The sequence below is a fragment of the Pseudophryne corroboree genome, chromosome 3, assembly GCF_028390025.1.
Source record: "Pseudophryne corroboree isolate aPseCor3 chromosome 3, aPseCor3.hap2, whole genome shotgun sequence".
NCBI lineage: Eukaryota > Metazoa > Chordata > Amphibia > Anura > Myobatrachidae > Pseudophryne > Pseudophryne corroboree.
Window position 1 is genome coordinate 33,975,087 of NC_086446.1, and position 6,728 is coordinate 33,981,814.

At 42.1% G+C, this 6,728-nt stretch overlaps 1 long non-coding RNA gene across 1 annotated transcript; it reads left to right on the forward strand.

Annotated features, from left to right (window-relative positions):
* The first annotated feature begins 222 nt into the window (after window positions 1–222).
* LOC135054622 (uncharacterized) lies at window positions 223–6,459 on the forward strand. The gene is made up of 2 exons (XR_010243543.1): window positions 223–1,916; window positions 4,552–6,459. It is a non-coding gene; the product is annotated as an uncharacterized LOC135054622 (long non-coding RNA).
* The last annotated feature ends 269 nt before the right edge of the window (window positions 6,460–6,728 follow it).

Consider the following 6,728-nt stretch of genomic DNA (forward strand, 5'->3'; position numbering starts at 1 on the left):
ATTATCCTTAATACTAATATTAATATCCAAAAAACTGATATGTGAGGTGTGCGCAGTGCTGGTGAACCGTAAACCATAATTATTGGAATTAAGATGTGATACAAAGGAAGAAGTGGATAATAAATCACCATCCCAAATAAAAAACAGGTCATCGATGTAGCGACCATAAAGTACCAGGTTCGCCCCATAGGGGCCTCCCCATATAAGGGAGTCCTTGAAGGGTTACCTCTTCTGTCTTTGTACATATTACTTTTTATATGATCAGTTTCCTTATAATAATTACAGTGTAAAAGTGAATATTTCTATTTCCCTAGTGAAGGGTTAAAACATGCTTTATGAACTCTTATGTGTTTGCAATGGATGCTGCTGCCCTGTGTTAGATGCCTTTGTCTCTCATACAGATACCAGGCTTGTGTGGGTCTGGCATCCAAGGTCAGCTCTCTACTAGATGAAACCTGCTTTTTCTACTTCTGTGTGTTACTAAAAGATCCTTTGTTAAGTTTCGCCTGATGCAACATATATAACATCTGCCTGGCAACTGCTATATCCAATTATGTTATGTCAAGTATTAACCACCCCTACGTACCCCACCCAGGCACCTACCCCTAAGCCAATGAGCCCTTTTACACTTGTCAGTTCCACCCATATGCATTGTCTTATATACTCTTGTTAACTTTATAATAAACAGTGTGAATTTTAACTGCTTGTCTGTGCATGTACCTTGTGGTTAAAAGTTTACACTCCAGACGTCTGTAAGGCCATCACATCGAGGGTTAAAGAAAATAAGGTCAAATCCTTTCAGCTGGGGGTTATGTCCGGGATTCAGTGATCGTCCCCGAATAATAAAGATAGAAGATTTATTGTCTGTCTTTGCTATGCGGGATTGCGGTCATACACTGAAGCTGAATCCGTGTCAGTGTTCCGGGAACACGTGACAAGGTAATATTTAAGTCCGGGACTTAATATTACGAAGTTTTTAAAACAGGTATCAGGGATACCATAGAATCTTTAATGTCTGGGACTTAAAGATACGTCTGAGAAGGGACCAGGGGTCCGAGCGCACTTCTCCAAAGACGTTAGTATCTGGGATACTTAAAATAGACCTGGGAGTCTATACGTAACGTAGAGAATACCCCGATTTGATCGCCTATATATTTTTGTATGTTTGTAGTGAGATAAGTTCTTATATTTGGTCCAGACGGCTGGTAAGTTTTCGTCTGCCAGATATCTTTACTCAAACACTTTTCTTGCTTCCTGTCTAAAACGCTGTATTTTTTCTGACATCTTGTACGAAGGTAAGCGTACCCGTCAAAAGATTTCATGTTCTCATTATACAGATAATATTGTGATATTGTCAATGACTAATTAACTGGTGTTAGCTAATGCATGCATAGAAAGTTTTTGTAAATTGCATTTTTTTTGTTGTGAAATTTCATAGAAAGTCTTTTTGTTGTGAAATTGCATAGAAGGTTTTTTTTTGTAAACTGCATTTTTGTTGTGATATTGCATAGACAGTTGTTGTGGGTTGTTGTGGAAATTGCGTAGAAAGCTGGTGTAGATTGCATTTTTACTATGGGAGGGACCTATGTATAAGTAGAGTGTCGTATATTTTAGATAATTTTCTTTTAAAAGTTGTACTGTTGATTTATATTACTGTCTGACAATGGGCTCTAGTCAGAGTAAAAAAACTGCATATCCCCCGCCCCTCCCTGGTGAGACATGCAGGATGTATGTTGCCCGTAACTCTACCTCAGAGTATTATTTAGTTAACCCATGGGTGGATAATTTAGCGGGATGGACAGAGAAAGCAGGACGGGACCCATTCCTACGGGAAGGCAGTAATTACCTTTTCTATATGGAGATTTAAGAAAAAATGTCAGTTTCCAATAGCACAGAAGCGAAGCTGCAGAGGAATTGTAAGTCTTTGAAATCCCTCTCGCCCCCCCCCCCTTTTTTGCATTCCAATGTATCCTGCGCTCAGAGACACAAATCTCTTGGCAGCAGTAACCCTTTCACACTAAATGGGATCGCTTCCAACTTCACTGCTGGAGGGTGCGTCCACTAGCTCTATCCCTAACGCACCAATAACCCAGAGTTTAGATAATAGTAAAACACTGTCCCAAGCCCACCATTACCCTCGATGGCTGTATATCTTATTTACGCAAAACTTGCAAAGGACGCAGCTATACACATATGAAGGAAGTTTTTTTTTTTTTTTTTTGCCTGTGTTTTTTTGCCTGTCGCTGTAGCTTGTAAAAAGAAACCTGCGCCCACTCATAACTATCAGAGCTCCAGACGCTTTGACAGACAGAACCAACCCCGCAGTCAGGGAACATTCCAAAGACCCCGCGCACTGACGGGGCCCGGAGGAGGGTATCCCAGCCTTTATTCAACTCTCCCGTCATAGTGAGATTCACCTCTGCTGCCACTTATTATAAATGGAAGTAAAATTCCCTTTTTAGTGGACAGCGGTGCAGCAGCCAGTGTTTTGTGTTCTGACTTATGCAATACCCCCTCTCACCAGAAAAGATAGAAGGTCTCCGCCCCATGATACAGCAATTCTTACAACAGGGTATCTCAGACATATTGTATCACCATACTGTACTCCTGTGAACCCTGTTGCCAAAGCTGATGGTAGTATGGGATTTGTACAGGATCTCAGAGCGATCAATCAGTTAATTGTCCCAATTGCACCAATTGTTCCAGATGTAAACTCACTCATTTCTGCAATCCCTACAGATGCTGCGTTCTTCTCTTACAGATTTTCTGAGTGTTGAAGAATGCCTTTTTTTTCAGCATACCTGTAGATTCACAGACACAATTACTTTTTGCCTTTTCTTTTGAGGGTAAACAACTTGCCTGGTGCAGATTATTGGCGCACCTGTTGTCTCCAGGCCACATTGAGGCCCTGGCAACCTCACCATGGTTCAGTCCTGCTACAGTATGCAGATGATCTGCTGCTCTGTAGTAAAACTGAGGAGGCCTGCCGAGAGGATGGTGTTTCATTACTAAACTGGCTTTGTGAATGTGGACACAAGGTGTCCAAAATAAAAATGCAATGGTGTAAAAAGCATGTTGATTACTTGGGTTTTGTGCTCACTCAGGGAGAGAGAAAAGTCAGTCCACAATGCATGCAGTCTGTATTGGGCCTGGTCACCCCAACTACCCAGAAGGAACTACTGTCCTTCCTGGGTATGGTAAATTACTGCAGACAGTGGATATCTGATTGCTCTTATTGTGATAACATTTTGGGACAAGCCACACTGAAGGACAAACCTAAAACTGTACAATGGTCACAAGAAATGTTAACTGCATATGAAAGTTTAAAATGTATGTTGATGAAAAGTCCGGCACTTGGCCTCCCCAGTTATGTACTACCTTTCCATCTATATGCAAGGGACAATTGTAAAACCATGGCGGGGGTGCTCACACAGTTTCATGGAGGGAAGTTGCGCCCCGTGGCATTTTTTTCCAAAGTCATGCCAGTGTCTGTGCAAGGTATGCCTGCCTGCCTCAGGGCTTTGGCAGCCTGTGCAATGGTTGCAGAAATGGCCACTACCCTCACTTTAGGCCACATCACAGTACTCCACACCACACATGATGTCCTGGCAATACTTAAAGGCTTACACACAGCACATGTCAGCACAACGCCTTAGTGGATATGAAGTACTCCTTTTGAGTAACCCTACCCTTACCATCAAGTACACTGCTAGTTCTTCTGGCCCTGCACCCATTCTCAATGCCCTTTTAGGCTTGAAAGGTCCCGAGGATGAACCACCCGACCTACATGACTGTGCTGCTTCTATTGAAGCTGAAACTTCTCCCAGACTTGACATGTCTCCCGTTCCCATACCAGGCGCAGACGTAGTTTTTGTTGACGGCTCATGTAGTAGGCCCAATGACAATACATACCAGGCTGGCTATGCCATTGTCACCCTCCCTGATACTGTGTTGGAAACCCTACCAATACCTTATCAGTCCGCGCAAGCTGCAGAACTCATTGCACTCACTAGAGCATGTCCCTCCCTTGACAACGTCCATCTGCTCACTCAACTTCAAGCTGCTGCGACTAATGCTGGTCTCTCCGACTGGACTTACCCAATTCTGCAGAAAAAATCCTAAATCAGGATTAATCTGCAAAGAGGGGAAACCCTGTATACCCCAGTCCAGTGCCCCTTTGCTCGTTGCCCAGTGCCGTGGTGTTGGTCACCGTGGTGAAGCCACAGCACTCCTCCTACTAACCAGTGATTTTTATGTTACTAATGCCAAATCACTTGTGGACCAGTATGTTAGCAGATGCATCACTTGCCTCAGGAACAACCCTAATAAAGCTAAACACCAGCATCTTGAATACCCCACAGAAAACTCTAGGTTACTCCCCATTTAAAATACTAATGGGCAGGCCTTTTCCCACACCTTGGGCTAAGAAACCATTAGTAATACAGGAGGGAGATCTAGAACTTATCAGAGAAGAGTATGTCAGGTCCCTGATAACAAAACTGAATGAAATTGAACATGAGGTTGTTTGTAAAAACCCTTTTGAATCCACAGGAACCTACACACCCCTTTAAAGTCGGAGACAGAGTCGTGGTGAAGGTGCTCCCCAGGAACAAGAGCCCAGGAGACTTCACCTATGGTCCAGAGACAGAGGTCGTAGCAGTTACCCGAACAGCAGTCCTGACAGAGGAAAGTCCTACCTGGATCCATGCATCCCGAGTAAAAAAAAAGGTTCCTAGACCAGACCTAGAGAGGGAAGCAAGTGATTCCAGTGAGGTACGAACCGGGGCAGACAGCCCTGACCTCCCACCTAGCGAAGAAAGAAGAACAGAAGAAGATGAGGAACCTGTCCCCTATCTTTATCCTGGGGACTACCTTGATAGCCCTACTGGCCCTCACTCACCACACTTACTAACCCTACCTTTGAAGACACCCTAGCTATTGAAACTGGTTTCTCTGACATTAATTTTTGGTTGGAATGGATGAAGTATAGTGCTAACAAACACAATAAAAGCAACTGTTATGTCTGTGGCAAATCTAGGCCCCACCTAGGTACAGTGCCCCTTAATATACCCCTAGAACAAGAAAATTGTTTTTTTTTTCAGCCTTTTTAATGACACCAAAACAAATGACAGTCAGTGCGAAATGTGGAAAAGGGAATATCCCATATTGTCAAAAAATCCCAACCCAGGAAGCACCATAACCATATATCCTGGAAACTACACTTGTTATACATCTAACACCACAACAGGGAGAAATTTAAAAACCTTCCCACCAGGGTATTGTGCAAATAAAAGAACAACTGTTTTAGTCAACCAAACTAGATCATTAGGCGACATTTATTACATATGTGGGAAACTGTAAATAAAAACGTAGCCTGGATTAATTATATATATTATAATCAACAAAGATTTGTTAATGATACCAAAGATGCTCTTAAAGGTATAGCTGAACAGCTAGAAGCCACTTCCCAAATGACATTCCAAAATAGAATGGCCCTTGACATGATCCTAGCAGAAAAAGGCGGTACATGTGTTTACATTAGTAAGGTGGAAGGCTGTTGTACATATATTCCTGACAACACTGGTCCCAATGGTAAGGTTACTTTAGCCATAAACAAGTTAGAAACCTTATCCATAGAACTTAAGAAAAATTCAGGTATTGATAACCCATGGAGCCAATATTTTGGATGGTTTGAAAATTGGAAACTGGCTCTTGTGCAAATAAGCATATTCATACTTGTAACTTTAATTCTTGTAGGCATTATAGTTTATTGTGTAATTCCCTGTGGAAAGAAACTTACCTCCAAAGGCATTGATAAGGCCCTGATGTATTATGACATAACCACCAGTCCTGTCACCTCCTCTGATAGTAAGGGACCCGACGATTATGTCCAATATCTCAAGAACTGGAGAAACAAGAAAGGAGCCTCACTCAAGAATCATGTCATATAATAATCATGATTCTAAGAGGGGATTGAAGGGTTACCTCTTCTGTCTTTGTACATATTACTTTTTATATGATCAGTTTCCTTATAATAATTACAGTGTAAAAGTGAATATTTCTATTTCCCTAGTGAAGGGTTAAAACATGCTTTATGAACTCTTATGTGTTTGCAATGGATGCTGCTGCCCTGTGTTAGATGCCTTTGTCTCTCATACAGATACCAGGCTTGTGTGGGTCTGGCATCCAAGGTCAGCTCTCTACTAGATGAAACCTGCTTTTTCTACTTCTGTGTGTTACTAAAAGATCCTTTGTTAAGTTTCGCCTGATGCAACATATATAACATCTGCCTGGCAACTGCTATATCCAATTATGTTATGTCAAGTATTAACCACCCCTACGTACCCCACCCAGGCACCTACCCCTAAGCCAATGAGCCCTTTTACACTTGTCAGTTCCACCCATATGCATTGTCTTATATACTCTTGTTAACTTTATAATAAACAGTGTGAATTTTAACTGCTTGTCTGTGCATGTACCTTGTGGTTAAAAGTTTACACTCCAGACGTCTGTAAGGCCATCACATCGAGGGTTAAAGAAAATAAGGTCAAATCCTTTCAGTCCTCAAGGCGACCCATAAAAAGGTTGGCAAAACTAGGGGCGAACCTGGCACCCATCGCCACACCGAGGACCTGTAGAAAAAATTGACCATCAAAAGTGAAATAGTTATGGGATAACATAAACTGAATGGCTTGAATAATAAATTGACAAAGGGAACCATCTATACA